The following is a 16,231-nucleotide window of genomic DNA, read 5'->3' as shown; positions in this document are numbered from 1 at the left end:
AGTTCTAGTTCAGTTCTAGTTCAGTTCTAGTTCAGTTCTAGTTCAGTTCTAGTTCAGTTCTAGTTCAGTTCTAGTTCTAGTTCAGTTCTAGTTCAGTTCTAGTTCAAAAAATTTACTTGAGTACATTGCATATATGTATGACACGTACATGCATTAATTTAGCTTCCAGACAGAAAACGTTTTGATTTGTACTAACTGTAAAAAAACTATGTATTAATTTAGCTTCAAGATAGAAAACGTTTTGATTTCTACTAACTTAAAAAAATATAAGTTTATGAAATATAATCCATCTCAGTAATTTAACTTGCGCGTGTATTTACCTAGTCAGAAAAATTTTTAAGTATCGTTCTATTTCTGAAGTAGTATTATATTATTTTACTTAAAAGAAATACATTCATACACATGTACATACATATTTCTTAAGGTACGTTCACACTACGTTCGAATATTTGTTGTGATAAATATTTATTTACCCAAACATGATTACTTCATAACTTCATACAATTTTCATCAAATATTTGATAGGTGTGAATGTAACTTTAGCTTAAAAAGTTTTGGCAACCAGATTATTTACACCACAAAGTGCAATTTGAGTTTTTTGTGCAAAGAGTAGAAAAAAAAACGCACAATTGACAAATTCTTGTAAAAAGAATTTCGTTTTTGCAACCGCATTTATTATATTTGATAAATAGAGCAAACTCAACAATACACGCTTTGAGTGGATGAAAAAGAATAGAAATATGAAACGTTTTTAAAATTTTTGACATGATATGTTATAAAAAACCTAACTCTAGTAAAAATATAATATTGCATACAAATTGATATATTAGAAAATATAGAATAAGAAGGTTCAATTTCAGTGATTTCTTTTTAAAAATTCAATCTTTTACTTACACGTATTTTACAAATCCAAATACAATGAAATCGAAATAAACTTGAAAGTAAAAGTTGATTTTTTTTATCCTTTTGCAGTTTGATTGGGGTCAGGGTTATGATAAACTTTTAAAGTGGCTTAAATAAATAGTATATAGAAAAATAAGATTATATATAAGTTAATCAAGTTTTTAGGGTAAGTAGAAGACAATTGAGTCTGAGTTTAAGCAAAAAGTCAAATATAATAAAAAGCAATTTTTAAAAGAGGAACCAGCTTTGGTTTTCTCATAAAGAAAGCAATTTTAAAAAGGTTACAATTAAGTTTCTTATATTACTTAGTAATCAGCAAATGAATGAAACGAAATATTATTATATTATTTATAAAGGACATTTTCATTGAAAAAATGCTTAATTTTTAAGATATCATTTTTATTTCATTTTTGCTAAAAGTATACTTGTTTTTGCACTTATTGTTACTTTAAATTTTTTAAATAATACTACATTTTTTTTTGTTACAAATCCAACCAACCCTTTTGATTGCTCATTGTTTAATAAACAATCAAAGATAACAAAAAAACTGTAATAAAGTTCTTAATGAACTGGAAAAAGGAAAACAAAATATTCCCGTTGTTTACTTTTTTCTTTTTCCAAATATTTATTTGTTTATTTATTTCAGTGAAGCAATTGTAACTTGATTTTTAGTATATTGAAGTAAATTAAATGTATTTAAAAAAATTTTTTGGATAAAATTAAAAAACAAATTATTTTATTATGCAGGACTAGGCTTTCATAAAAAAACTCTAACAAAACATTTTCCGATGAACTAAAAATTTCAGAAAATAACATGTAGTTTTATTATCAAGTATATACATCAAGTATACGTACCTAGGTTACTCTTATTAAATAATTTTAATATGTAACTTAAGATTGGAATTGTATATTGATGTGCTTTCTAGATAATTGGTAACTTTTTGTCCAATTTTGATCATTTACTAAAAATTCTATATCACATTGTGTTTTAACTAAGGTCTAATAATAATTGCAATAGGGTGGTAACAAATGCGTTTCTCTGTCAAATGCAAATTCGGTTTCAGTATAAACAACCAACATAACAACAAAAATCACATAAATTACAAAATATAAAAAACATACAATTTATATTTTTTAACTTTACTTTTCTTTTATCAACTAAAACCACTAAAACAACGGAAAACGCAATTCTGTTGTTGCCCACCATTCACCAATTCAATAACGAAAGTGAAGAAGAAAAAACACAAATTTAAAATGCAAATTGTTGTGAAATTATTTATTTTGAATTCATTTTTACATATTTTAAGTTTTTTTCGCGTTTTTTGTATATTTATGGTTTTATTTTTCCTAAAAAAGTAAAATTTTGAAGCACAAAGAGAGAACCTTAGAGAATATGGTAAAATATTTTAGAAATAAAATATTAACTAAATAACAAACCAATTTAATTTTCTTTATATAAGCTTGTTAAATGTAAGCAATTTGTAAGGTACTTATAAGAAAATATGCGATATACAGGGTAAAAAAAACAACAACAACAATAATGTATTAAATTACAAAAAATTGCTTTTATACTAACTACATGGTTTACATTTGAATAAAGGTGGTATATTTATTATTTGTAAAAATATGTTGTTCATGTTTTACGGACTACTATTAAAACATCTTGGTGTAGATATTGGTTTCAATATATTTTTGAAGTGTTTTTTAAAATGTTCCTACAAAAACTATTCTTGGTATTGGACATTAAAAGTAAGAGTATATACACAATTGCTCTTTGGAAACATATAAATATTTACATATATGTATATTAGGGTGTCTCGTGGATCACTTTTTTGTAGCAATACCTTTTAATCGAGCGCATTTATGTACTGAGCACGAGCAAAATATAAAACATATTTTTTGAAAAAGACCTCAGTTCCAAATCTGCGATTGACAATCAGTACAATATATTCCAAAACAATTTTTTGCCAACTTTTCTAAATGGGTCTCAAAACTATAAATGGCATATAAACTCCAAAATAAATCTGAAATGGACAAACCAAATGCCAAACAATTTTTAAAATATGTTTCTGTATATTGGGAATCATACATGAAATTCTTAAACAGGTCGTTCCTCGTTCTTTAAGGATTCATTCGTTAAGCTTCCACATTTTAGAAAATTAAATATGTACTATTTGAAGAAAAAAAATACCTCTTATAAAGTTTCATTCAATTTAATTTTTTATGTGTTAAATATTATAGATATGCCAAAAAAAAAAACATCTATAAATTAATGGTGTGTCATGCTCCCCATAATAACAAATCTAAATGTCCAAATTAAAGGACCAAAAAGTCCTCACTTTCGATTGTACTGAATTTTTTTTGTATTAAACCAATTTTATTTTGTAGTTAATTGATAAATGCGTGCAATTAATTTATTTATATTAATATTATTAAAGTCAAATTAGTTGTATTCTATAATACCACAATTTCACTTCCTAACAACTTCCTAAAAAAAATAACATAAATATAACTTCCTGAGAATGACTTCAGATGTAGCGAATTTGGAATGGAATGAAAAGGATATTCCTCCTATGATAAGGCTGTGTTAAAATCATAACTTTTTCAATACTTCCATGAAGTAAATTCTACATATTTTTCGCTTCTTTGGAAGTGCTTTTTTTGCTGGATTATTATAACATACAAAAAGTAAAATTTAAGAGATAAAAAGTACTTAAAAGTTCTCTCTTGAAGATTTTTGTTCAATAAGAATAGTGTATGTTTAATAATCCTGTGTTTTGGATTCATATAATAGAAAATGCAAAAAGTGAAAAGTATGCACTAATAAAAAAATTTTATTTCTTTCCTTCATTTATAGAAAAACTAAATAAAAATAAAATTTACTACACATTTTATCCCATTATAAGAACGTATTTCGAAAAAGTACCAGACACCCATGAGCTCTTTTTTCGAGTAGATACAAATATATTCAAAATTTTTCTTGTCTCATTAATATTGAGTAAGGTAATTAAGAAACAGTTTTTTCACATTTTAACACCAAAACCCCCCCCCCCCCCCAAAACAAAAAAAAAAAAAAAAACACCAAAATCCCATTTTAGTTGATCTACATAAACAACATCTACTTTCAAAATTTCATGATTCCAGGTTTAGCAATTCCTTCATATACATATATAGATTTCAAGAATATACCGTGACCTTTTATTTCATGCAAAAAAGAATTAATTATTCTTACATAAAGAAATAATTAGAACCAAACTTTTTTCTTGAATATTCTAAGCAAATGATTTTATAGAGCACTTACTACATCATTTCTTCTAAGTTTTTTTTTCGTTTTTTTGAATCACAGTCATTGACAGTAATATTGAAGTACTTACTGTTCTTCCTGCTAGTGAGCGACGATGGTTTTAGATTAAAACCCAGGAATTCCTTGTATTAACCTGCAGATTTTTAAAAGTCAAGAGCCAAAAAGACAAATAAAAAATTGAAATACATGAAAATTTCAAACTGACCTTGTTCAATTTTCAAAGAAAACAAATCCTAATAAAACATGCACACGCAATACAATACTATTGTACTTCTTTATTTTTATTCTTCTATGTTCGGTTTCATTCATTGTTATGAAATCACAATCATCTTTTATTCAGTAAGTCAGTCAGTCTTTCAGTTACTGTAGTTCATTGCTCATTCAGCTACTCATTCATATTTCTTTATGTACACATCTACGAAGGTAATGTGGAAAGTTCATTTAAATGGACTAATTCCAACTTTCAGAAATAATTAGGAAATTTCATGAAAATTTTAAAAGATTTCTTATTGATTGAGAATTGTGTATGTCTGTGTAAATTTTTGAGAAATTTGAATTTCATTTTTATACAATATCATTTCCCTCTCTCTCTACTGTGTTCTTTAAGAACATTCAATTTAAAATGTTAGAAAAAAGTTATTGCAATTGACTCAGTAGCAGAACTTTCATTTTATATATATTTTTTTATGGAAACCACAAAACAGCCACAAAAAATTGCAATATTCACAATCAAATTGTGAAAAATTGTTTACAGCTACAAAACCAATATGTTTCTATTGTTGTTGTCGTACATCTTGTATTTTAAAAGTGTGTATTATTTTTATTTCAGCCACTATACATCAATTTGCATTTTAAATTGCATAGAATATTGGTTATGAAATATTTTTACAAAATGTTTGTATTTCCCTTACAAAAATGAATATAAATATGCCACCATTCATAACAAGTATATATTGGTTTACATAATGTAATTTAATGGTTAAAAAGTTTTTGGTTGATAGCCAAACTTAGTCTGGCACTAGAGCATCTACGTGTATGTATGTATGTTTATATTTGCATAAGTAATTTTTAGTTTATAATAGTTTAACATCGATATTGACCTCTCGCTGTTGAATGCTTGCTTGTGCAGTTTGTTTCTGTTGTGGCTACGATATGAGTAAAAGATGACATTTTTGATGAAAAACAAAATTAATTTCACACCAAATGACCAATTATGTATCACCTCTTACAAAAATTTAATTCAATTTATTTTCATTTTATTATATGGTTTTGCTTTCGTTAAGAACTCACAAAAGTTTGGAATAATAAATTATTTTTTTTTGTGGAAATTTATCGCTGTCTGTTGCTATTATTTCGGCTCTTGACCTTTAAAAGTTGCTAAGAGTATAATTGAAAAGTATGTTTTTTTAATTCAAATGTGTATATTGATTTATGAAGCTAAATTAAAATTATATGCTTATATAAAAAAGTATATTATAACAAATTTTCAACATTTTTATCGTTTTAGTCCTCTTAACTGTATACATGTGTACCAAATATTTAATTCAAGGATATTACAAAAGTTTCGAAATTAACTGATTTCGCCTCTAGACTTAAAGTTTAAAGTTATGTTTACATGAAAAAATTGTCAGATAATTATCTGACAATGGTAATGTAATGTGTTACCACTATTGTTAGATGTCTGTCAACATTATTATTTTACAATATGCAAGCAATGCATTTCTGACAACGCACAGTGGTATAGGAAAAAAAAAAGAGGGAAATAATTCGGTAACTTCTAAACGGTTAATCCGATTGTAATGAAATTTGGTATGCACAAAAAGGAGGTGTTGTCGAGTTTAGGTTTTGAATTTGGACCTTATAGGCCAACCAGGGGCCCTCAAATTAGGGCCCCTCAAATTAGGACACCTCGGCTATGTTAAATTTTTAAAACGATCTTATTTCTTCATTTGAGTTCCGATTTAAAAAAAATTTCGTATATAGAATCTTCTCATCGAGCACTATAAAAAATGTTTATATATCCATAGTGAAAGAATTATGTAAAAATCATGACTGAGTCCAAAGTTATAGGCATTTAATTTAAAAAATTAAAAAAAGGCGATTTTTTGCAATTTTTTTTTTTTTTTTTTTGGGAAAAAAGTATCTTTTTCTTTTTAAGTTATCTAAAAAGTTTCTAAGAAGATGTATATAGAATTTATACTTTTTGAAAAGCTGACTTTACATAAAATACGATAAATGAAACAAAACCTAAAAATTTTTGATACCGAGGGGACCAGGTCCATCCAAAAAACCCTATTTTTTATAGAAAATTCAATTTTGAGCAAAAATTCTCAAATCGCATAGTCGATATCAAATTATAGTGACCTGTTTTATATGACCCAATATGTTCTTAATCATTTTGTAACGGGTTTCGATAACCCCGCCCCTGGTATGGATATAATAGGCAAAAAACCAAAAAATCCCATTTTTGGGATTTTTTAAAACTTTTTTGGGAATTCCGGGATTTCTAATAAGAAAATTCGAACTTTTTATTTAATTTTAGATTTTGAGTAAAAAATCTACCTAACTGTAAAATTTCATCAAAAAATATTCATAAATAAAATTTTTATTGCAATTTGAAAAATTTGTATCTTCGCAAAAACTGAATAAAAAAAATTTTTTAATTTTTTTAAAAAAAGTATTCCGCGAATTTTTTAATTTTCAAAAATTATATACAGTTTTGAAAAATAGACAAAATTACCTTTCCATTGATATATAACATGCCTACCTAATGTTTTTTAAGTGACAAATTAATTAGGGAAAACTCAACATCTTTTAGAAAATTTACCTAGCACTATTATTTTCATCCATAACGTTAACTCTTAAATTTGTTACATATATTAAAAAATTTTCAGGTATTATTTTTTAAACTGTAATGATTTTTACCCTATAGGTCACTTTAATAGGTAGCTTATTAAAGTGACCTATTGAGGAAAAATTCATTACATAAGGATACGTTAGACATATTAGGTAGAATATCATAACCCTTTAAAAAATAATTTAATTTAAGTACCTGTAATTAATATATAAGACAGGTTTATATCTGTTTGTAATTATTTGTAATTTTCTAACCATGGCGATCGTACTAAAAAAAATGATTTGTGCTCCATTTTATTTGAACACTCTTCAGCTCCTTTTCAAGATAAAGTGAACTTCTTATTGAAATATATTGAAACTGCACATAAAAATAAAGTGGATAAAACTGATATATGTAAAATTGAAAATTTTATAAAATCAGTTGATATAAAACTGAAGAGTGTTCGGTATTCCATTGCTAAATTTCGATCGAAATTTTCTGATTGGCTGGATGAATGTGTAGAAGTTGCTATTTGCGTATCAACTGTTGGTGCTCCCTGTAAGCAGTATGAGGATTTGAGCTCAAAATCTAAGAGGAAAAGGTTATCAACTTCACTAGAAACCTTATCTAACGAAGAAGTTTCGGACACTTTTAAAGCAATGTTAAGAAAAGAAAAACAGCCTTTGGATGCCATAAAAATTGCAAATATTCTTCCAACCGCATCACCAAGACGACTGAAAAGAATTGTAAAGAGTATACCCACACCATCATCTGATACAACGTTCACTGAGGAAGAAGCTATTGCGCTTATGTTGCAGCTGGGATTAAGTCGTGATAACTACATAACGTTAAGAAAGGCGCTATCTGAAAAAGGAGTGGATGTTTTACCATCATATGACAAAATAAAGCATTATACCACCTCCTATTGAAATAACTGATCGGAAGGCTGTTATTGGACTCGGCGCTCTACTCGAAAATACTGCTTTAAGGATTGCTTCTGACTTTTCTTCAGACCAACTAAAAAAATAAATTCTTGTGATCTTCAACTCATTTGTAAGTGGGGATGTGATGGATTATCAGCACTCTCGGAATATAAACAAATCAACACAAGTGAATCATCTTCCGAGTATAAAAGTGTATTTATGGCATCGCTAGTTCCATTAAGAATTCGAAAGTATGCTGACAGCGATTCTCCATCAACCAGTTTCGATGATATTTGGAAGAATTCGACTCCAGGATCCAAAGCTTTTTGTAGGCCAATAAGCTTTGAGTATATAAAGGAATCCAAAACAACAACGCAAGATTTGATAAATCGTATTGAAGCAGAAATTAAAAACTTGGAACCTATAACAATCGAAATAGAAAATTATTCGTTTAACATGTCCTATGATTTAAAACTTACAATGATTGATGGGAAAGTTGGAAATGCCATTACAGGAACATCATCTACTTGGTACTGCTACATATGTGGTGATAAAAAATCAGAATTTTCGAATATTTCCAAGCAAAGATCAATAAATGAGGAAACATTACAATTTGGAATATCCCCCTACATGCTCGCATACGATTTCTGGAACATTTTCTACATTTAGCATATGATTTAAAGTACAGAAGCATACCGGAAAATGCAAACAAAAGTGCAAATAACAATAAGGAGTTAATGGAAATGAGAGCCAGTGAGAAACGAAGAATTCAAGAGGAATTTAAAAAGCGGATGGGATTAAATATTGATAAACCACTCACAGGATATGGAAGCACAAACGATGGTAATACCGCTAGACGTTTTTTTAAACATTTTGAAACTACTTCCGAAATAACCGGAATTAGTATGGATTTACTGCAAAAGGTCAATATTATTCTAATGGCGATAAATAGCAAGCATAAAGTGAACGCAACAAAATTTGGAGAGTATTCTACAAAAGTTTCTAAATTACTTTTGGAATTATATCCCTGGAAAGAAATGACACCTACAGTTCACAAGATATTATGTCATGGAAAGGTCATCATAGAACATAATATTCTGCCTTTAGGAGAGCTTACAGAAGAACCCCAAGAATCGAGGAATAGAGACTTTAAGCATATTCATCAGTTTAGCTCAAGGAAGTGTTCTAGGCAGTCTCAAAATGAAGATATTTTTAATAATCTGATTCTATCTTCTGATCCTGTTTTATCTACTATAAGGAAACGTTGGATTTGCTACAAAACGTTAGCATTTGAAAATATTCATGAATTTAAAGATTTACTTTATCTTTTAGATATGGACTACTGTGATACCGATTATTTTACAAAATTATATTAATTTATAAAAAAAATAAATAAAGACTATTTTTATATAAAATAAATACTTGTTAATTTTTTTTAGGGATAAAGAATAAAAGATTAATCGTAAAAAGTGGCTGTAAAAATTCATAAAAATTTAGGTAGTAAAACATGCCTAACAAATGTATGGATGAAAATAATAGTACTAGGTAAATTCTCTAAAAGATGTTGAGTTTTCCCTAATTAATTTGTCACTTAAAAAACATTAGGTAGGCATGTTATATATCAATGGAAAGGTAATTTTGTCTATTTTTCAAAACTGTATATAATTTTTGAAAATTAAAAAATTCGCGGAATACTTTTTTAAAAAAAATTAAAAAATGTTTTTTATTCAGTTTTTGCGAACTGAACTGGAACTGAACTAGAACTGAACTAGAACTGAACTAGAACTGAACTAGAACTGAACTAGAACTGAACTAGAACTGAACTAGAACTGAACTAGAACTGAATGCTCTTGTATTGGATGTAATATAATATTAGTACACTTTATACATTTTTATTGTTAAAAAATACTATTGTATATGTATATAACATTTTCGTGTTGTCATAACTGAAAATAAAATTAATTAAAATTCATATTTAGGATAAGTAGCAATTAATTTAAGCTTATTATAACCATGAACGATTTTTTTATTTTCCATCTGTTCCGTATCTTCTTTCTTTGAAAATTAATTAATTAAAAGTTAATATAAATTAATTTCTATTAAAAGTACAAGTGCGATAGACTGCTTTCTGCTTGTATGTATAGCTATTGCTATATGTTTACATATATGTATGTGTTTGCATGTACATGAATCAATATTTTTATCTATATAAATAGCATGAAAATATATATTTTCTTATCATCAACAATAAACAATTATAAATTGTCAATTAATAAAAACAACTACAACAGTCATATATGTAGTACTCTTGTTCTGTGGTAAGAGTTTGTATATGAGAAAGTAAATTAATATTTCAAAATTTAATTAATTGTTTATTATAAAACCTTAATCGGCATTTCATCATTGTACAGCATAAATGCGAGCTTATACTTTTGTATATGTGTATGTTTGTATCTGTGGGAGTGCGTTTGTCAGACACTTATGGTATACCACAAAATGGTCTACATAATACATATAAATATACGTAATTATACATATATCAAAATTAACAATATTGTTCAAAACCTAAGAAACTTTGTTTTCTTGTTATTTTTATTTTAGTATAATATAATAAAAAATAGTTATGTTATACAGTATTAAACCATTTATATCAAATTAATATGTAATTGTGGATATTGGTAGTGCGTTTTCGTTTTCACAACACCTCACTCAATTGGTAATTTAAATGGTAGGTATATATGAAGTAATAAATCTAATGTATAAAATTGCTGAATAATGAAACAATACTGTAATTGTTGTTAGCAAAATTACGAAAGAAAAAAATGCAAGTGAGAAGAGAGGAAATAAGTTGTGAATTATTAAAAAGGTATAAAGCATACAAATAGGCTTCTAGTATAAAAAACACACAAATAGGCTTTTATATGTTTGTGTGTATATACATACATACATTCATAAAATTTTCGCACACTCTTCTCCTAAATGTGTACACACATACTTACATATATATAATTTTTTATTTATACAAAAAAACATTCTTTTGTTTTATATTTGTTTATGTTAAATTAGAGTAAATGAAGATGGAAACAAAACAAGCTTTCCATGATAAAGAGATAGATAGAGGGAGAGTTAAAGAAGTGTGTTTATCATATCTTATATTTTTACATAAAAATAATAGCAAACATTTGAATTATACATACGAGTATATTTGAAATTGTAACTAAATGTCGGTCTGTCATTTTGTTTAAATAAACCTGGCATAATTTTTGTTTATCTCTGTGTTTATATACATATGTTTACTTTATTTTTATTTTGTATATTTATACATAAATACACACTTATGTACATATATACGTAATGCAAATTCTGTATATTTTCTGCATATTTGTATATTTATTTTCCTAAATAATCACTAAACATACATCTGATGATAGTTGTAGCAACATTAAATATTTACCAACATTTGCATAATACAAAGCAAATATAAATAAACAAATAAATACATTTATACAGCAAAAAAAGCAAAAAAAAAAACTAAATACATTAGTCACAAACTACACGTACAAAATTTAAAGAAAACAAATTTTGGTTGTATTAATTTAATACCATGAAAAGTTAAATTTAAAAATAGAAATTGAGTTTTAAAAATTCTTATACACCTAACAATACCTTTTGTTACTGTAATCTAGTACATACTTAGGTATGTATGTATTTATTTATATAAATATTTAATAATATTAATTCGAGCGTTAATGTTCTTTAATCCTAATATCCTCTCTAAATGTACGAAAACATCCTGTTAGAAAGCCTCCTAAGGAAATATTTTGATTAAAAAAAAACAGCAACAACAATAAACAATATTAACTTTTGTTTTAGAACAAACCTAATTTTTAGAAAAAGTAGTATGAAAAAGTTTTATTCTTATACTACAGCGCAATGCATAATAAATTCAAAACACGTTTTACCGAAATTTTACTAAATTTAATCTTATAAGAACCTTAAAACAAAAATAAACCAAAAAAATTTTACTACAACTAATTCATCATATATGTACTTAAATATAGAGCTATTTTAATATATATTTGTGGAATGTTTATTGAATTTATATACATAAATAAATATACTTATGTGTTATTTACAATTTTTGACATTTATAGGTTGAAAAGAAGGATGTATCATGAAGTTCTCTAAACCGCTACAACGACTACGTTTGTTCTTTAACTCTAAACAGTATTATTGTTCAATAATTTAAAAAAATTCTAGTGGACAAAGTTACAAAACTTTTATTTTCGAACTCCTGGAGATGTTGTTACGAAATTTTAGATGGGTGGAGCTATAGGTGATCTTAATTGGAATAGAGCCAGTGAATAGCCTCTTAAAGTTGGTCCTATCCCTTGTCAGTTCTTTAAAGTGGGTGGACCTACGTAGAATGATAAATTACAAAAAAATAGTACTTTTAGTGTTTATAAGTATTAACATGTGTAACACACTTATTAAACCTTTTTTATAAAAAGAAAATTTGTAGCAAATTATCTATAAAAATGCATTTTAAATGCAATTTAAATTCATCAAAAGGTGCATATAAATCGAGAATATATTAAAAAACAAGTAAAAAAGTATAGCCGGGCATTGCCGACCATATAATACAATACACCATGGGTACATTTTTAAAATTTTAACTTTTTATAAAATTTTTATATTTTATAAAGAAACTTTTATGTTGAAAATTACCATAATTCCAAAATATTTAAGCAATTTATTGATAAAAAAAACTAAATTTTCTAAATGAGGCTTTATATGGGTATGGAATCGGTAAATTTGGGAAAAGGATATATTTCTAAATAACAGTTTTGTTGAGTTTCATTGCGATACAAATGGTTACAAGTCAATTTTAGACGTTTAAGACATTTTTTAAGGGGGGTTTGTATGGGGGCTAGGGTCAAATAAGGGCCGATCTTTACGAAAATCTGCAGTGTCATTTATACTTATATAAAACTTATTTGTACCAATTTTTAGAGAGATAATAGAATATTTGACGTAATTATGGCATAAAAAATTCAAATCGGGAGGTACGGTTGTATGGGGGCTAGGTGAAATAATGGACCGATTTCAACCATTTTCAAAAACATGCTCCCTGTGCCCAAAAACATGCTTGATCCAAATTTCATCAAATTATCTTAAAAATTGCGGCCTGTACCTTGCGCACAAGGTTTACATGGACAGCCAGCCAGCCGGACAGACGGACGGACGGACATGTCTTAATCGACTCAAAAAATGATTCGGAATCGATCGGTATACTTTAAGGTGGGTATTGGACCAATATTTTTGTATGTTACAAACACCAGCACAAACGTATAATACCCTAAATTATTGAAAATTTTTCATAAATTAAGAATTTATACAAATTGTCTATTGAAAATACCCCAATATTTATATAAAAGAAAATTTTGTCTTATATTTCGTATACAATTAAAATTTCTGTTAAAAGAAAATCTTGTTCTCTATTTTCATTATTGTTATCAAACATTTTCTATAAAACGAAAATTTAACGATAATTTTCTATAAAAAAAAAGAAAAATTTTAAAGAATTTTCTGTAAAAAAGAAAATTATCATCTAAAATAATTTTTTTTTTTAAATTGATAGAATATTTTCTATAAAAGACAAATTAATAGATAATTTTCTATAATTAGAATAATTATCGAGACAGAAATTTATGGAAAATTCTCTTTAAAACGCAAATTTTCTATCAAAAGAAAATATAGCCAGAATTTTTTAATAAAATAAAATTTATCGAAAATTTTGCATTTAAAGACAATTTATCGAAAATTTTTTATAAAAAAAAATTTATCGAAAATTTTCTATTAAAAGAACATTTTCTATAAAGAAAAAATATAACTAGAACGATATAAGATGAATAGAAAATAAGGAATTTATTAAAAATTAAAAAAATACTTTTGCTTAAATGAAAATGTGAACATTTTCTCAATCATTTTCAAAAAATAAATCACTGACATTATAACACAATTTATTTAACTTTTAAAATAAATATGACCTAACCTTACAGTTAATTTTTATAAAACATCTAAACAATACAAAAATTTTCAGCACCTTAAGACCACTCCAGAAAAATTCAACTTTAATTTTTTTCTAAATATAATAAAACAGGAAAAGTAAAACTCCCTAAGTGATATCCTTCCGTTGAGATGTGTACCTTAACAGAGATTTGTTTTTGGATTTGAAAATTAAATAAAAATAAAGTCTTTGAATACACACAATGAATTCCATTCGAAAAGATATTGACCTTCTCTATTATTCATTATACATCTATTTTACTTCATACCTTCAGGTCCAGGTGATGAGACCACAAATCAATATTTACATTTGAAACCACAAGTATTTTTAAAGGATGAATGAAAGAAAAATAAACACACGCACACCAGAAGTAACGAAAAAGGAAATGAAAGCTAAATATTTGTTTGTTGCTTAGAATGAACGATAAAAGGAAATGACATTAAGGTAGATACAACAAATTTAACAATTTTTAGCTTTTAAAAGAGATTTGTTTAAATGTCTCTTAACACAATAAAAACTGAAAAGGTAAAAAAACAAAAATCTTTAAGTTTAATGTTAGTTAAAAGTAGAAAAAAAATTAAATGAAATTACACTTGAAAAGCAATTGACATCATAGACTTTTGTATGTAGATTAAAAAAAATTCTTACAAAGATTACTATTTGTTTTTTTTTTTTTTTGTTAATAATGTTATAATCTTTAGTTAGGTCATCCTTAGCCACATGTGTCCTTATTCATGTGGTACCTAATTATTTTATCTGGGATTATATTTTCTCCAAGTGTATTTATACACAATTTATCCTTTTTAAGTAAATTTATTCATGTATGCATGTTTCTGTTTTTTTCCTAAAGAAACCTTTTCAACAATGAAAACCTTTTTAACAAATCCCACAATGACACTTTAACAAGAAAATCACTTCAAGCTTTGCTATTGTGTTGTGCCAGTTAGGTTTAAAACAAGAAAAAGCAAAGCAAAAAACATGGATTTATTTTTCCATTTTTATATTGGTACTAAACAAGCAACAATCAAAACCATTCAACAAAATAAATAACCATCAAACCAAAAAAAAAAAATAATGATAATGACTACTACATTTTTTTAAAATTAACGCTAAAATTCTTAGTAAAATTAAGTTAAAATCGTTAAATGATTTTTCATGCTTTCTTAAAGATGATTTTCTAAAATATTTCCTGCATGCGTTTATTATGAGTGCTGCGGTGCGTATGATTATTATTAAAAACACCTTCGAATTTAAAAATAAGTATACGACATATTCCTTATATCCTAATACATAATAAAGACCTGCTCATGTCATTATTGTTGTCTTGTTCATAAAATTTTATCAAAAAATTATAAATCAAATTTCCATACAAAATTTATTCTATAAACCTTTAATAAATGTTTATGAATACGGCATTTATTATAAAGCGGAAAAAAGGGAATATTTTCAATTAAGATTTTTAAAATGCAATGTTAGAAACCACTTAAAACCACGCCCTGGATTTACTGAAATCAGTTTATATATATGTTAGGTAAAACCTTTATTTAAAAAAGATTAACTAAAGGCCAATTCCTGTTAAGAAATATAATATTTACAGTTTTAATTCTTAAAAAATTGGAACAAAAAATAACTTTATGCATAATATTTTAATAGTTTAAAAATTTCTGAATGTCATATTACGTTTACTATAACCACCATCAAAAAAAAGGTAAACGTAAAAAAAGAAATATTTGTTTGAAGGCGTCTTTAAATTTGTTAAAAATAATTTTAAAATGTTAGCACTTTATTTTAGAGGATGTTTTAAAGGCGTCAGCTGACACGATTGTTGAATTTTTTTGGGAAACAGTTTTTGTTTTGTGATAAAAGTTTGTAAAATATTTGTGTCACAAAGTCTTTAAGTGAATTGAATTGTGTAGTTATTTGTTATATAACGTAATAAAACAACAAGAAGAACCTATACATTCACACATATATACATACATACCGAAAACAAGAAGATTCATATGTATTTTTGGGTATGTACTAAAATACAAAGTTTATTTTAATGTGAACACTTATCTTTCCCAGTAGTTTATGTAACCAGTTACTGAATGAAAAGTAGTAAATATTTGACAGATTTTCTTTATAAATTTAATACATTTAATATAGCAAGTTCTTTAAAACTGCAGGGTAAACATTCATGTAAAACTACATAT

The 16,231-nt window shown here is 26.2% G+C and overlaps 1 protein-coding gene across 1 annotated transcript in view; it reads right to left on the bottom strand.

Annotated features, from left to right (window-relative positions):
- The window catches only part of LOC111690651 (G-box-binding factor-like), a 19,832-nt gene that overhangs the window by 2,705 nt on the left and 896 nt on the right, over nucleotides 1-16,231 (bottom strand). The gene's annotated exons all lie outside the window — the stretch shown is intronic.

Source organism: Lucilia cuprina, chromosome 4, assembly GCF_022045245.1.
Source record: "Lucilia cuprina isolate Lc7/37 chromosome 4, ASM2204524v1, whole genome shotgun sequence".
NCBI classification, from domain to species: Eukaryota; Metazoa; Arthropoda; class Insecta; order Diptera; family Calliphoridae; genus Lucilia; species Lucilia cuprina.
This window is presented reverse-complemented; position numbering and strand designations above follow the sequence as displayed.